The sequence below is a fragment of the Lipotes vexillifer genome, unplaced genomic scaffold (assembly GCF_000442215.2).
Source record: "Lipotes vexillifer unplaced genomic scaffold, Lipotes_vexillifer_v1.1 scaffold1843, whole genome shotgun sequence".
Taxonomy (NCBI): domain Eukaryota; kingdom Metazoa; phylum Chordata; class Mammalia; order Artiodactyla; family Lipotidae; genus Lipotes; species Lipotes vexillifer.
The window spans coordinates 10079-27029 of record NW_006782990.1 but is presented as its reverse complement, the minus strand read 5'-3'; positions in this window follow the sequence as shown (position 1 = coordinate 27029).

The window sequence follows — 16951 nt, the reverse complement described above, 5'->3', positions numbered from 1 at the left end:
TAGGGAAATGAGTATAAACAATATAGACTTCCAATCTACAGGTATAATGTATAAATGATTAACAACCTTAACCCCCCTCAATTTTATTTCTTATATTGTAATACTTGTGTGGCTCAGATTTACATAAGAGAACTGTACAACGTTTGTTGTAAGAAACATGCATGTCCCTAACAATTCTCATAATGTGCCTCTTTATTTAACACTGTTGCTTTAACATTTACAAACTATATGTTGTTCAAACTAGTATCCTATTAAACTGTAACTTTAAAAGTACAAAACATAACTTGCCATAATTTACAAATCAGTGATTACCATTTGTATGGACAGTGCTTGGTAAACTCAATAAGATAAATAGGTGTTTAAACATCTACCTTTACACCTCTGGTACTTTATGATCAGTTTAGGAGGGAATGATATCAACAATCACTTGTGAAATAGTGTCATCAAATCATTAAAGCCATCAGTTTCTAACATTCCCAGAAAAATGGCCTTATTAAAATAGACTGATGATACAATTATCATGAACCTGGGTAGCCCCATTCTACATTTAACATATCCAAAAATATCACAGAGCTGAAAAGACATTCAAATGAAATAAATATATACTTTCCATTTGATTATTATAGTAATCTATCACATTGAAATAATGCAGTGTGTCCTATCAAAGCAAGGTTCCTGCTATACTTCAAAGACTATAGCTGAGACAGTAAAATACTCTTCATGTTTCACATATATTTCCTATCATCCAATAGGAACATCTATTTTTATAGGTTTACTTATATCTTTGGGGTAGAAGAGAGCAAAGTGGTATTATTAAAGTTGTAAGATTGTAAGAAAAGATTTGATGATTTTAGCACAGTATTGAGAACTATGTATTGGTTCTTTTAAAACTTATATCTCTTCAACTGTTAATGATGCATACTGAACTATTTATGGATGAAATATGATGAATTTGCTTTAAAATATTCCAGGCCAAAAAAAATGGGTGGGATAGATGAAGCAAGATTGGAAAGGTGCTAATCATCGTGTAAATTGGGTGATAGTTACATGGAATTGATTATATTATTCTACTTTTGTGTGTATGTGGAAATTTCTGTAATAAAATTTTTTTAATTATTGTTGTAATTCATCCTATCTTCATGGGACTTAACTCTTCTAAGTGTGATTTGGTGATGAATATGAACTTTATGTAAAAACACCATGTTTTATTCTTTTCTAAATCCAAACATGAAAAAAACTGACCTGTAAATGATATTCTACCACAAATACAGAATTGCTGAAAGTGTAAAATCAGCAAGATTTTGTGAGACCGATTCTTGAAGTGATTTAACTGATGCCTTTATGTCTCAAAAGTAGTAGGAGAAACAAAGGATCAAATTTAGGCATAGGTTCCCTGATATGAATCAATCAACTATTTAGTTAGAAACACACTAGAGGCTTTAAAACATACAATAAAATAGACAAGACATTGCCCCACCTGTCAAAAAGTTTCCAGATCAGCGGAAGAGACAACATTAGCACACACCAAACAGCAGATAGTTGAAAGCTGAAATGCATGGTCCAAGTAGTAATTATAAAGGAATTTATCAAAAGGAGAGTTTTGTGGAAGTCCCACATAAAAGATCAGAATTGAAACAGTCATTTTAAAATGGATAACATTTGGGGAAGCAGGATAAGGTATTATGTTGCATGTAGAGAGTTCAACACAAGCGAAAACATTAAAAGTCAGCATGGTATGTAGATATTAAAGAGAGCATGAACCCTAGAGCAAGGGACACATGTAAAGGAATAATAATAATGACAACAGTAATAATAATAATAGCAGACATTCTGTGCAAGGCACTATTAATAATACCCCAATTTTGCAAATGAGGGAACAGGCACAGAGAGATTAAGAAATGTGCCTGAGGTCATAGAGTTTATATAATGATGGAGCAAGGTTTTGAACCCAGTCTAGTTTCAGGATACATGCGCTGACTCCCATGGCATACTACTCAGTAGGAAATAGGACTTGATAGGTAGTTTGGGAGCAGATAATAAAAGTCAGACAGAGGACTTTCCAATTGATGCTAACCATATTGGTGCCTGACAGGCAAATAACATGGGGACAGAACTGTGGCTGCACCATACATTCATAGAGCTCATTTCTGATCCTAAAGCTGACTTCTCTCCCATCTTCACTTCAAATAACCACTACTTTTATGGACTGTCCAAAATTGCTCAGCCTAGAAGTTGAGAGCTAACTTTTGCTCTCTCAAGTCAAAGAATCATAAAAACGTGGCACTAAGTTTAAGCAACTTGGCTGAAAGCACATAACTTTGTGTTGGATCAAAGAACTAAAAATCCAAAGACTCTTGGTCTGAACCCCAGACTTCACATACAAATGTACACTTCTTCTCTCAGAACTATAATTCCATAGGCTGAAACTAGAAGTGCATGTAACTGGATCCCAGCCATTTGTCTCACATCTAATGACACAATTTGGAAACTATTACACGATAATTCACAGCCTGCTGTGCTGGTTTTTGCACATCAAGCACATAAAAATAAATAGTGCAAATATTTCTCATAATTCTTTCCATTATTATTAAGCTCAATATACAAACCCCACTGTTTAACACTTGGAATAGATCCTGGGACCCAGAATAAAGGTATAGAATCTAAGATTATGATTATTAATAGTCTCCTCTCCTCATACTTTTCCTGTTGCCTCTGACCTTGACACCTGACTTGTTCTCAGACCTGTTGACTGAATTATGATTTTCACTCCTTTATTATCTATGAGAAGTATTAAGTTATCTTACCAAATCTCTCCACCTTTAAGTCCAGAATTAACTCTTGAGGAGTAGAAAGCTTTTACATTGTCATATAGGAATGACTTTCCTGAACTCAGGTCACCAACCATGTTGGTTGGCCCCAGACTTTCCTGGTTTGGGCACTGAAAGTCCTGCATTCAAGGAAAAGCCCTCTGTCCCAGGCAAACCAGAACAGCTGGTCACCCTAGTGTCTGGCACACTGTCTAAAATGTTAGAAAGAGCAGGTGGGCCTGTCTCCATAGAGCTATTTGTGTATCTATGAGTTGTTTGATGAAACAAAAGGAATATGTGCAGATGAAAAAAAAATAGAATAAAAAGTGAAACGCTCCCTCAGCCTTCTGGAGAGACATGTAATCCTAGCATGAGAACTCCTGCCACTTGGAAGAGAAGTGAGCCTTTTTCCTAAACCTGATATGATCTGTTGATAATCAACTACAAGAAAGGTAAAAACACTTCCTAGTAACTCTTCAAGTTGCAGTAATGCTGCTAACGTGCTGTGCTGGGGAAGTAGGATACCAATTTACCTGAAAATCAAACTAGCTCTTAATAAAAACTAATCATACAACACAGAATTTCTACATTGTAGTACACTGGCCCATGACCCAGTTTTCAGGAACTATAACAGTTTCGAAATGTTTTCTTTTATTGCAGCCGAAAACCCAGTATTAGCATTCAAGCAAAATGACTCACATTTATTATTAAGGTATTCTCTGAGAAAGTCACCGTTTTACTGAAAGCAAAGCAGGGCAAAAAGAGGAACCTGGTATTTGAGTAAAACACCTCCTTAGATCCTTACTGAGTGTGGTCATGGCTTCTCAACACACACTGTAGTCTCAAAAATACTTGAGAAAGGATCTGCGAGTAAGAGTTCCCCTTCAGAAAACTTTAAGGAACCATTTTCCCCTCTCATAGACACTATGTTTGTGGGACAGCCAGGGATGAAATGAATTTTACGTTAAAAACATCCAAAGATGTTTTGAAGACACTTCTCTTTTCTTCGAAGAGAAGTTGTTTGGAGGACCGAATGATACACAGGAAATGTATTTTAAAATTACATCTCATTTACAAAATATGATATGTGATTAATTATGAATTCTCTTAAGTTCCCCCGCCCCACCAAATAGTTTGAATGAGTCTAATGAAAATAAAAATCATGCCAGTCAGAACTGGATTTTACATTGGAATTAATAATTTATTTTATTTGCTCACTATAATACAGGGAAGATGACAAGAGTAGTATATTTATAAAGAAAACCAAGCAGAGGTAGTACATTTTATCATTACAGAACTTTCCTATAGAGCAAACACATTTGAGATTAAAAACTTAAATTATACATCACACTTTTGTAAATGCAGAGCAGAAGGTAAAAACAGAAAACCTGGTTACTTTCAGATTTGTATATCAAAATGGAGAGTTGATGTGTATTGCTGAGGTTTTGTGAGAGGCCTTAAGCTTAGAGGGCTGAGGTGATGGATAATTTTCTTAAGGGTATACAGAAAATCAACTGCTATACACATTCCCTTGCAAAATTTCACTACAGATATACTGAGAATGGCAGTTGAAAACAAAACCAAGCAAACAACCAACCAGAAAAGCTAGGAAACTAAAAAGTGGAGGGTGTGTGTGGGGGGGGGAAGTTACTTTGTTTTTGATGAGTTGGTATTTTCATGTATTTGACAATGAAAGCTATTACTAATAGTAATTACTATTACTAAACTTAATGTTCCCTTCTTGCACCCTGTGTGCAAAGGACAGTACTGCTAGATAGGGCAGTATCCTCCATGGGGGAACCTGCCCTGTGGCCCTTCAAGGACAACAGAATCAGGAAAAGAACTTATTGTGCTCGCAATAGCAAGATAAAGGAAGGCTAGTACATCCAGAAGCTGCTGGATATATGGCCTGGCTTTGTTGTTTTCAGTATGTCATATCGCCAGTTTTGTTTTCCTTGCATGTGTCTTTAACACTGACTTGAAAGTTAGGGACCTGGGTTTTAAGTCTTGACTCTGACACTAACTGGCTATCTAATCTTAGGCAAGCCGTTTCACCTCTCAGAGCCTTGGACAGGAATAGTCACCAGATGACCCCTATGGGCATCATTCAGTGACTTAAAGTCAAAGTCAAAAGTGAAGGCAGGGCTTCCCTGGTGGCGCAGTGGTTGAAAGTCCACCTGCCGATGCAGGGGACATGGGACCGTGCCCCAGTCTGGGAAGATCCCACATGCCGTGGAGCGGCTGGGCCCGTGAGCCATGGCCTCTGAGCCTGCGTGTCCGGAGCCTGTGCTCCGCAGCAGGAGAGGCCACACCAGTGAGAGGCCAGCGGACTGCAAAAAAAAAAAAAAAAAAAAGAAGGCAATTTTTTGAACAATGTTATCTTAGATCAAATCACCCCAACTGTTCCAAGGTATACTGAGAGGCCATATAGAAAAGTATTTATTCATGTGGCTGTAGAACCAAACTGTCCAGATCCATACCCTTCTTATTACCTGTGTGATCTGTAGCAAATTTCTTCTCTGTGCCCCCAGCTCCTGATCTATAAAAACAAGAATGATAATAGAACCTAGCCCACAGGGTTATTATGAGGATTCACTGAAATAAGTCATATACAACCCTGAGAGCACTGCCTGTTTTACTTCTAATACAGTCAGGAAGAATTACTGAATTAATTAAGCTAGCTCCTCTCCAGTAGAAGATGAGTTCAAGGGCACACATGGACGAGTAAGGCTTTTTTATTTTTTTAACTTCTTTATTGGAGTACAATTGCTTTACAATTGTGTTTTAGTTTCTGCTGTATCACAAAGTGAACCAGCTATATATATACATATATCCCCACATCCTCCCCCTCTTGCATCTCCTTCCCACCCTCCCTAACCCACCCCTCGAGGTGGTAACGAAGCACCGAGTTGATCTCCCTGTGCCATGTGCTGCTTCCCAGTAGCTATCTATTTTACATTTGGTAGTATATATATATGTCCATGCCACTCTCTCACTTTGTCCCAGCTTACCCTTCCCCTTTCCCGTGTCCTCAAGTCCATTCTGTACTTCAGCATCTTTATTCCTGTCCTGCTCCTAGGTTTGTCAAAACCATTTGTTTTTTTGTTTTAGATTCCATATATATGTGTTATCATATGGTATTTGTTTTTCTCTTTCTGACTTACTTGACACTGTATGACAGACTCTAGGTCCATCCACCTCACTACAAATAACTCAATTCTGTTTCTTTTTATGGCTGAGTAATATTCCATTGTATATAGACGCCACATCTTCTTTATCCAGTCATCTGTCAGTGGACACTTAGGTTGCTTCCATGTCCTGGCTATTGTAAATAGTGCTACAGTGAACATTGTGGTACATGACTCTGTTTGAGTTATGGTTTTCTCAGGGTATATACCCAGTAGTGGGATTGCTGGGTCGTATGGTAGTTCTATTGTTAGATTTTTAAGGAACCTCCATACTGCTCTCCATAGTGGCTGTATCAATTTACATTCCCACCAACAGTGCAAGAGGGTTCCCTTTTCTCTACACCCTCTCCACCATTTACTGTTGTAGACTTTTTGATGATGGCCATTCTGACCTGTGTGACGTGGTACCTCATTGTAGTTTTGATTTGCATTTCTCTAATGATTAGTAATGTTGAGCATCCTTTCATGTGTTTATTGGCAATCTGTATATCTCCTTTGGAGAAATGTCTGTTTAGGTCTTCTGCCCATTTTTGGATTGGGTTGTTTGTTTCTTTGATATTGAGCTGCATGAGCTGCTTGTATATTTTGGAGGTTAATCCTTTGTCACTTGCTTCATTTGCAAATATTTTATCCCATTCTGAGGGTTGTCTTCGTCTTGTTTATGGTTTCCCTTGCTGTGCAAAAGCTTTTAAGTTGTGTTAGGTCCCATTTCTATATTTTTGTTTTTACTTCCATTTCTCTAGGATGTGGGTCAAAAAGGATCTTACTGTGATTTATGTCACAGAGTGTTCTGCTTATGTTTTCCTCGAAGAGGTTTATATTGTTTGGCCTTACATTTCGGTCTTTAATCCATTTTGAGTTTATTTTTGTGTATGGTGTTAGGAAGTGTTCTAATTTCATTCTTTAACATGTAGCTGTCCAGTTTCGCCAGCACCACTTATTTAAGAGGCTGTCTTTTCTCCATTGTATATTCTTGCCTCCTTTATCAAACATAAGGTGACCATATGTGCGTGGGTTTATCTCTGGCTTTCTATCCTGTTCCATTGATCTATATTTCTGTTTCTGTGCCAGTATCATACTGTCTTGATTACTGTAACTTTGTAGTATAGTCTGAAGTCAGGGAGCCTGATTCCTCCAGCTCCGTTTTTCTTTCTCAAGAGTGCTTTGGCTATTCGGGGTCTTTTGTGGTTCCATACAAATTGTGAAACTTTTTGTTCTAGTTCCGTGAAAAATGCCATTGGTAGTTGATAGGGATTGCACTGAACCTGTAGATTGCTTTGGGTAGTATAGTCATTTTCACAGTGTTGATTCTTCCAATCCAACAACATGTTATATCTCTCCATCTGTTTGTATCATCTTTAATTTCTCTCATCAGTGTCTTATAGTTTTCTGCATACAGGTCTTTTGTCTCCTTAGGTAGGTTTATTCCTATGTATGTTATTCTTTTTGCTGCAATGGTAAATGGGAGTGTTTCCTTAATTGCTCTTTCAGATTTTTCATCATTAGTGTATAGGCATGCAAGAGATTTCTATGCATTAATTTTGTATCCTGCTACTTTACTGAATTCATTGATTAGCTCTAGCAGTTTTCTGGTAACATCTTTAGATTATCTATGTACAGTATCATGTCATCTGCAAACAGTGACAGCTTTAGGTCTTCTTTTTCAATTTGGATTCCTTTTATTTCTTTTCCTTCTCTGATTGCTGTGGCTAAAACTTCCAAAACTATGTTGAATAATAGTGGTGAGAGTGGGCAGCCTTATCTTGTTCCTTATCTTAGAGGAAATGGTTTCAGCTTTTCATGATTGAGAACGAAGTTGGCTGTGGGTTTGTCATATATGGCCTTTATTATGTTGACGTAAATTCCCTCTATGCCTACTTTCTGGAGGGTTTCTATCATAAATGGGTGTTGAATTGTGTGAAAAGCTTTCTCTGCATCTATTGAGAGGATTATATGGTTTTTCTCCTTCAATTTGTTAATATGGTGTATCACATTGATTGATTTGCGTATATTAAAGAAACCTTCCATTCCTGGGATAAACCCCACTTGATCATAATGTATGATCCTTGTAATGTGATGTTGGATTCTGCTTGCTAGTATTTTGTTGAGGAATTTTGCATCTATGTTCATCAGTGATATTGGCCTGTAGTTTTCTTTTTTTGTGACATCTTTGTCTCGTTTTGGTCTCAGGGTGATGGTGGCCTGCTATATTTTGGAAGTGTTAGCTCTTCTCTAAATGTTTGATAGAATTTGCTTGTGAAGCCATCTTGTCCTGGGCTTTTGTTTGTTGGAAGATTTTTAATCACAGTTTCAATTTCAGTGCTTGTGATTGTTCTGTTTATAACATTTATTTCTTCCTGGTTTAGTCTCGGAAGGTTGTGCTTTTCTAAGAATTTGCCCATTTCTTCCAGGTTGTCCATTTTATTAGCATAGAGTTGCTTGTAGTAATCTCATGATGCTTTGTATTTCTGCAGTGTCAGTTGTAACTTCTCCTTTTTCATTTCTAAATTTAATGATTTGAGTCCTCTCCCTCTTTTTCTTGATGAGTCTGGCTAATGGTTTCTCAATTTTGTTTATCTTCTCAAAGAACCAGCTTTTATTTTATTGATATTTGCTATCATTTCCTTTCTTTCTTTTTCATTTAATTTTGATCTGATCTTTATGATTTCTTTCCTTCTGCTAGCTTTGGGTTTTTTTATTTCTTCTTTCTCTAATTGCTTTAGGTGTAAGGTTATGTTGTTTACTTGAGATGTCTCTTGTTTCTAGGATTATATTGTTATAAACTTCTCCCTTAGAACTGCTTTTGCTGCTTCCAATAGGTTTTGGGTTGTTGTGTTTTCATTGTCATTTGTTTCTAGGTATTTTTTGTTTTCCTCTTTGATTTCTTTAGTGACCTCTTTTTTATTTAGTAGTGTATTGTTTAGTCTCCACATGTTTGTATTTTGTACAGTTTTTTCCTATAATTGATATCTAGTCTTATAGCGCTGTGCTCGGAAAAGATGTTTGATATGATTTCAATTTTCTTAAATTTCTCAAGCTTGATTTGTGACCCAAGATATGATCTACCCTGGAGAATGTTCCATGAGCACTTGAGAAGAAATTGCATTCTGTTGTCTTTGGATAGAAGGTCCTATAAATATCAATTAAGTCCATCTGTTTAATGTGTCATTTAAAGCTTGTGCTTCCTTTTTTATTTTCATTTTGGATGATCTGTCCATTGGTGAAAGTGGGCTGTTAAAGTCACCTACTACTATTGTGTTACTGTCGATTTCCCCTTTTATGGCTGTTAGCATTTGCCTTATGTATGGAGGTGCTCCTATGTTGGGTGCATAAATATTTACAATTGTTATACTTCTTGGATTGATCCCTTGATCATTATGTAGTGTCCTTCTCTGTCTATTGTAATAGTCTTTATTTTAAAGTCTATTTTTTCTGATCTGAGAATTGCTACTCCAGCTTTCTTTTGATTTCCATTTCCATGGAACATCTTTTTCTATACCCTCACTTTCATTCTGTGTGTGTCCCTAGGTCTGAAGTGAATCTCTTTTAGGCAGCATAAATTCGGGTCTTGTTTTTCTATCCATTCAGCCAGTCTGTGTCTTTGGGTTGGAGTGTTTAATCCATTTACATTTAAGGTAATTATCAATAAGTATGTCCCTATTACCATTTTCTTAATCGTTTTGGGTTTGTTATTGTCTTTTCCTTCTCTTGTGTTTCTTGCCTAGAGAAGTTCCTTTAGCATTTGTTGTAAAGCTGGTTTACTAGTGCTAAATTCTCTTAGCTTTTGCTTGTCTGTAAAGGTTTTAATTTCTCCTTCGAATCTGAATGAGAACCTTGCTGGCTAAAGTATTCTTAGTTGTGGGTTTTTCCCTTTCATCCCTTTAAATATGTCCTGCCACTCCCTTCTGGCTTGCAGAGTTTCTTCTGAAAGATCAGGTGTTAACCTTGTGGGGATTCCCTTGTATGTTGTTTGTTGCTTTTCCTTTGCTGCTTTTAATATTTCTTCTTTGTATTTAATTTTTGACAGTTTGATTAATATGTGTCTTGGCGTGTTTCTCCTTGGATTTATCCTGTATGGGACTCTCTGCGCTTCATGGACTTGACTGACTATTTCCTTTCCCATATTAGGGAAGTTTTCAATTATAATCTCTTTAAATATTTTCTCAGCCCTTTTATTTTTCTTTTCTTCTTCTGGGACCCCTATAATTCTAATGTTTGTGCGTTTAATGTTGTCCCAGAGGTCTTTGAGACTGTCCTCATTTCTTTTCATTCTTTTTTCTTTATTCTGCTCTGTGGTAGTTATTTCCACTATTTTATCTTCCAGGTCACTTATCCATTCTTCTGCCTCAGTTATTCTGCTATTGATTCCTTCTAGAGAATTTGTAATTTCATTTATTGTGTTGTTCATCATTGTTTGTTTGCTCTTTAGTTCTTCTAGGTCCTTGTTAAACGTTTCTTGTATTTTCTCCCTTCTATTTCCAAGATTTTGGATCATCTTTACTATCATTACTTGACTTCTTTTTTCAGGTAGACTGCCTCTTTCCTCTTCATTTGTTAGGTCTGGTGGGTTTTTACCTTGCTCCTTCATCTGTTGTGTGTTTCTCTGTCTTCTCATTTTGCTTAACTTACTGTGTTTGGGGTCTCCTTTTCACAGGCTGCAGGTTTGTAGTTCCCATTGTTTTTGGTGTCTGTCCCCAGTGGCTAAGGTTGGTTTAATGGTGTGTTTAGGCTTCCTGGTGGAGGGGACTGTTGCCTGTGTTCTGATAGATGGGGTTGGATCTTGTCTCTCTGGTGGGCAGGACTGTGTCTGGTGGTATGTTTTGGGGTGTCTGTGAACCTGCTATGATTTTAGGCAGCCTCTCTGCTAATGGGTGTGGTTGTGTTCCTGTCTTGCTAGCTGTTTGGCATGGGGTGTCCAGAACTGGAGCTTGCTGGTCATTGAGTGGAGCTGGGTCTTAGTGTTGAGACAGAGATCTCTGGGAAGGCTCTTGCCAATTGATATTATGAGGAACTGGGAGGTCTCTGGTTGACCAATGTCCTGAACTTGGTTCTCCCACCTCAGAGGCTCAGGCCTGATACCCTGCCAGAGCACCAAGACACTGTCAGCCACATGGCTCAGAAGAAAAGGGAGAAAAGAAAAAAATAAGAAAGAAAGAAAGAAAATAAATAAAATAATTAAAATAAACAGTTTAAAAAGTATTAAAATTAAAAAATAAAATGTAATTTAAAAAAAGAAGAGAGCAACCAAACCAATAAATAAATCCACCAATTATAACAAGCACTAAAATCTTTACTGAAAAAGACAGACAGACAGACCCTAGGACAAATGGTAAAATCTAACTTATACAGACAAATCACACAAAGAAGCATACACATACACACTCAGAAAAAGAGAAAATGGAAATATATATATATATAAAAAAAGGAATAGGGCTTCCCTGGCAGCGCAGTGGTTGAGAGTCCACCTGCTGATGCAGAGGACATGGGTTCGTGCCCCAGTCCAGGAAGATCCCACATGCTGTGGAGCAGCTGGGCCCATGAGCCATGGCTGCTGAGCCTGCGCATCCGGAGCCTGTGCTCCGCAACGGGAGAGGCCACAACAGTGAGAGGCCCGCGTACCGGGGAAAAGAAAACAAAAGGAAAAGAGCAACCAAATCAATAAACAAATCTACCAGTTATAATAAGCTTTAAATACTAAACTAAGATAAACATAAAACCAAAAACAAATTAGGCTGTGTTCGCATAGCCAACCCCAGTCCTCTCCCTGGGATCTGACCTCCGAAGCTAAGCCTCAGCTCCCAGCCCCCACCCACCCCAGTGGGTGAGCAGACAAGCCTCTCAGGCTGGTGAGTACTGGTCAGCAGTGATCCTCTGTGCGGGAATCTCTCTGCTTTGTCCTCTGCACCCCTGTTGCTGTGCTCTCCTCCGTGGTTCTGAAGCTTCCCCCCACCCATCCCCACTTCTCCGCCAGTGAAGGGACTTCCTAGTGCAAGGAAACTTTTCCTCCTTCACAGCTCCCTCCCAGAGGTGCAGGTCCCTTCCCTATTCTTTTGTCTCTGTTTTTTCTTTTTTCTTTTGCCCTACCCAGGTATGTGGGGAGTTTCTTGCCTTTTGGGAAGTCTGAGGTCTTCTGCCAGCATCAGTAGGTGCTCTGTAGGAGTTGTTCCACATGTAGATGTACTTTTGATGTACCTGCGGGGAGGAAGATGATCTCCACGTCTTACTCCTCCGCCATCTTGAAGGTCCTCCCAGGAGTGAGGCTTTTAAATGAAAAAAGATACTTCTTCCTGGCCACACCCACATTCCCAGTTATTTTCTAGCACAGTGATTCTCTCACACTATCTGGCATCAGAATTGCATGGACAGCTTATTAAAACAGAGGCTCTTGGACACCAGCCCCAGAGTTTCTGATTCGCTAGGTCTGGGCTGGGGTTGAGAACATACAATTCTAACAAATTTCCAGGTGATATTGATGTCACTGGCCCAGGGAACATATTTTGAGAACCACTGAACTAAATAATATCTCCCTGATTTTTTGTAATCAGAGAACCATTGGGACCTGCATAATTTGGATTGGACACCTGAGGACACCATCTCTTATCCAGTGAACTCAACAGTACAGCTTGCCAGCCAATGGTATTAAGGTATCTGAGCCCACTTAAGAATCACTGATCTATCAAATCACACTAATTGTTTGTTACCTTGCCTGCTTATATTCCAGCCACACTGGCATTTTTTTCTACTCTTAAAACCAGCCAAAGACCTTACCTCAAAGTTCTTGTGATTCCTATGGTTTACACTTGGATGGCTTCTAGATCTAGATCTTCTAGATCTTCATGTATCTGGCTCCTCATCAGTTTAGCTATCACCTCCTCTTTATACAATATATCTATTTATAAAGAAAATCAAGGAGATGGGCTTCTCTGGTGGCACAGTGGTTGAGAGTCCACCCGCCAATGCAGGGGACGCAGGTTCGTGCCCTGGTCCGGGAGGATCCCACATGCCACGAAGCAACTAGGCCTGTGCGCTGCAACTACTGAGCCTGTGCTCTAGAGCCACAACTACTGAAGCCCACATGCCTAGAGCCCGTGCTCCGCAGCAAGAGAAGCCACTGCAAGGGCCCATGTGCAGCAATAGAGATCCAATGTGGCCAAAAATAAATATTAAAATTTTTTTTTAAATTAAAAAAAAAAGAAAATCAAGGAGAGATCCTATGTTTTCTTACTATAAATTTCATTATAAACATATTTGCTATTAGCAACTTAAATTATAAATTGCACTTTTTCGATATTTATTTATTTGGCTGCATAGGGTCTTAGTTGCAGCACATGGGATCTTCGTTGCGGCCTGCGGGATCTTTCATTGCAGTGTGCGGACTCTTTGTTGTGGCGCCTGGGCTTCTGTCTAGTTGTGGCACGTGGGATCTCTAGTTGTGGTGTGCAGGCTCTAGAGTGTGTGGTTTCAGTAGTTGCGGTTCATGGGCTTAGTAGCCCTGTGGCATGTGGGATCTTAGTTCCCCAACCAAGGATCAAACCCGTGTTCCCTGCATTGAAAGGTAGATTCTTAACCTCTGGACCACCAGGGAAGTCCCATATTGCTATTCTTAAATATAAAGAACTCCCCACTCCCCTTAGTCATTCTCCAGCTTATCACCTTGTTTTAGTTCCTTAATATTGATTATCCAATCTGTAAGCATATCATTTATTCATTAATGTATTTACCTGCCTATCTCCTTCCCCCATAAAATGTAAACTCCATGAGTTTGGAGATTTTTGTTAACTCAATTCCAAACATTTCAAAGGGTGCTAGGGATATAGTAAGCACTCAATAAATATTTATCAAATGGATAAACAGACCAAGAAAGAATGAGCCATTTGCATTAGAACCAATATTACTGCTCCACCCAGAGTGCAAGTTTCTCTAATTATGATGCCTACCAAACTATAAGAGGCCCAGCTTTCCTTCCAGAAATGATATCATTTTAGTCCTCCTTTATCCTAGGGTGTGAAGACTTAAAAAGGAAACTCGAGAAAAGAATGTTCTGTAAGGGCAGTGTTGTTTTGTACTAGTTTTCTAAATATAAGTAAACTAACTTCTTAGAGTGACCTAAAACAAAAAATATGCAGGATTATGCTAGTTGCAATGTTACTTAAGCCAAGAACAGACTGTTACAGGGAGTAGAGAGACCACAAAAGAAAACAAAAACTAGTTCACAATGTGAACTGTTCTTTTCAACAGTGATGCTGCCTGCTGACAGAGTTTGTTGTTAACAAGTATTCCATTTTACATCCATATTCAACAAAGAACCGAGCCCTGGTCCCACTGGGTGAGCCTGTGAAATGGTTCTCATGGTCAAACACAGTAGGGAAACGCTGCATACTCTAGCTTCTTCTTAAAGACTCACAAAGCACATGGGAACAGAATAAAGGTTTTGAGAAATCCTACATTCAAAAGCCTTTGAATTTGTTTCATCCCTGTTTCCTAAATTTTGACTGATCCATGTGTGCAAAACACACTGTGGGAAAAACAACTTGGTGGTCCCCAGTATTGATTTGGTTGCTTGTTTTGTTTACAGTGAATGACAAACTCCTAGTGGGACGGTTAAACAGTACACAAGCTCATTAAGACTGTGCCAGGATCTGGACCTTCACTGAATGAACAGTGGCTGGTTCATTTGACAAGATACTTATTCAAGTTTCTAGAATAATCTTCTAGCTCTTTAGCCCTCAAATTGCCTAGGGACTTAATAAGGTTGAATTCCTTCATACCTAGTTTGCAGCTCTTAATCAAAGCCATCAGAGACAAGAAGTTGCTTTTAAAATATCAGAGAATTTGGCACAGCTTTAGGGGAGATATGCATGAAGCAAGGAGAAAGGAAGGTGACATGCCACCAGTCAGCCTGATCAGCTGTGTCACTCCTGAGGTTAATAGGTGACAAATATTGCTGTGAGACCACCCACACAATCAGATAATTGCTCTCCCCCTCCCCCCACCCAGAGAGGGACTTCTAAGAAACCCACAAATGACCAACTTCATGGAGTTTTCTCTTTAGAGAAGAACATGGTTTTCCTGTAAAGAATGCCAAAAGAATTAGTCTTTTGTCATTTGTGTTTATTTCTCAAGAGGCTTTTAAGCCCTTGCAGGTCTACAGCTCAGTGTAACAATAGTGCAGGATGCATTTAATTTTTTTTTTTTCAAGGGGAAGTCAGCCTTCAAAACAGTGACGTCCTGGACAGTTTCCCGAGAGATTGCAAAACTTACACCTGTGGTACTAATAGACATCAATTTCCCTCTGGTGGTGGCCTGCCAACTTATCTCACCAAATAAGCAAGGAGGAGAGCTCTTAAGCCTTTATTCTAGTGGCCATGATATTTGCTTTTAAATAAGTCAAGAAATGCTAAATAATAGCTTTTATCAGTGGGAGATCGATAAACCCTTAGACAATTGAAAAGATTATTCTGAATATTGTTGGCACCTGAGGCTTGAGTTCTGGGATTTATGCTAATTTTGCTTGAAGCTAAAGAGAGTCTCTTATCTCAGGTCTGCTGGTGTGGTTATATTGATGTCTCTAAGGCTTTGTTTCATGCAGAGTCCCACATTCTGTGGGTTAAATTGATGGTTTGGTCATTCCTTCAAATGTCTGAGGGGACTACTTCCTGCTGTGCTCTGTCACTTTAACTATTGGTTCAGAGATTTCACTCCTTGTTCCGAACTCTTGTTTTTCATGAATGAACCTGATGTTTCCATACATACTAAACATTACATCTCCGATGATGAACAGCACTATCATCTCTAAGTTACCTGGTTCCTCTAGTTTATGGAAAGAAAGGTTGCTACAACATTAATTCCCTTAACCAGAAAAATGTGGATATCTAAATGTTATTAAGACAGGAAGGTTCAGAGGTCCAGTGGTGGATATGAGAGTTCATTCTCATCATTCATGGCAATCAGCATGTACAAGGAAGGTTGCTACAGTTCTTTGGGATTATAAGGTAGGTTCCTGCAATTAAGGAGCTATTGTGAGGGAAAATAATAGTGAGGGGAAGTAAGATCTAGAAACTATAATAAATGGGATACATAAGACTGTGAAACATGGAGCATTTAAACTGGGCCTCAAAATATAGGTAGAAATGAGGTGTGAAAGGAAAATCAAAATGGAGTCAGTGTTGCTAAGAGAGTTCTCTAAAATGGAGCCAGGAGGCCATTGAGAGTGTGATTTATGCAGGTCTCAACCCCAATGGAATCTTCACTTTGACCATTTCTTGTCTTAACATAGGCATCCAGAACATCTGCCCAATGTTCCAGAAACTCAAGATACATATCAGACCCTTACCCTAAAATGAGTCAGGACAGACTATCCCTTAGACACAAATAGTTCCTTTCTTGCATCAATGTCAATCATTATTCTTGAACAACCTTGTGTGTTTTGCCTTTGTAAGCCCCTGACTCTCTCTTCCCTGGAAGAGTCTTTTCGTTTTACCTGGATCTGTGTGTGCTGAATTGCAATTCTTAAGACCCCCAAGTAAAGTTCTTTGTTCTTTGCAGCCTCAACACTGATTATTGCTCAACCGAGGGATTGGATGGTTCAGGTGGAGAGTATTATAAGGACACAAGCAGTGTCAATGGGAAAGGATCGACAGGAGTGTGTATGCATATGTATCTGTGTGTGTATGTGTGATGCGTAAAGTGTGTGAGTTTGCTTGAAACATAAGTCCACCCAAGGGAGTCATTAGTGACAGGCAAAGCTAGCAAGATGAATTGGAGCCAATTCATGGAGGGCCTTGAATGCCAGACCAAAGAGATTAGGCAGACAATGAAGGTTTCTTAGGAGGAAAGTGATATTATCCATTTAATGAATCTGAAAATGTGTCTGGTCATGATGTGGAGGGAAACTGAAGTTTAATAAAACACTAAGACAGGTAGACTACCTAAGTGGTTATTGCAGGGAAAACTATA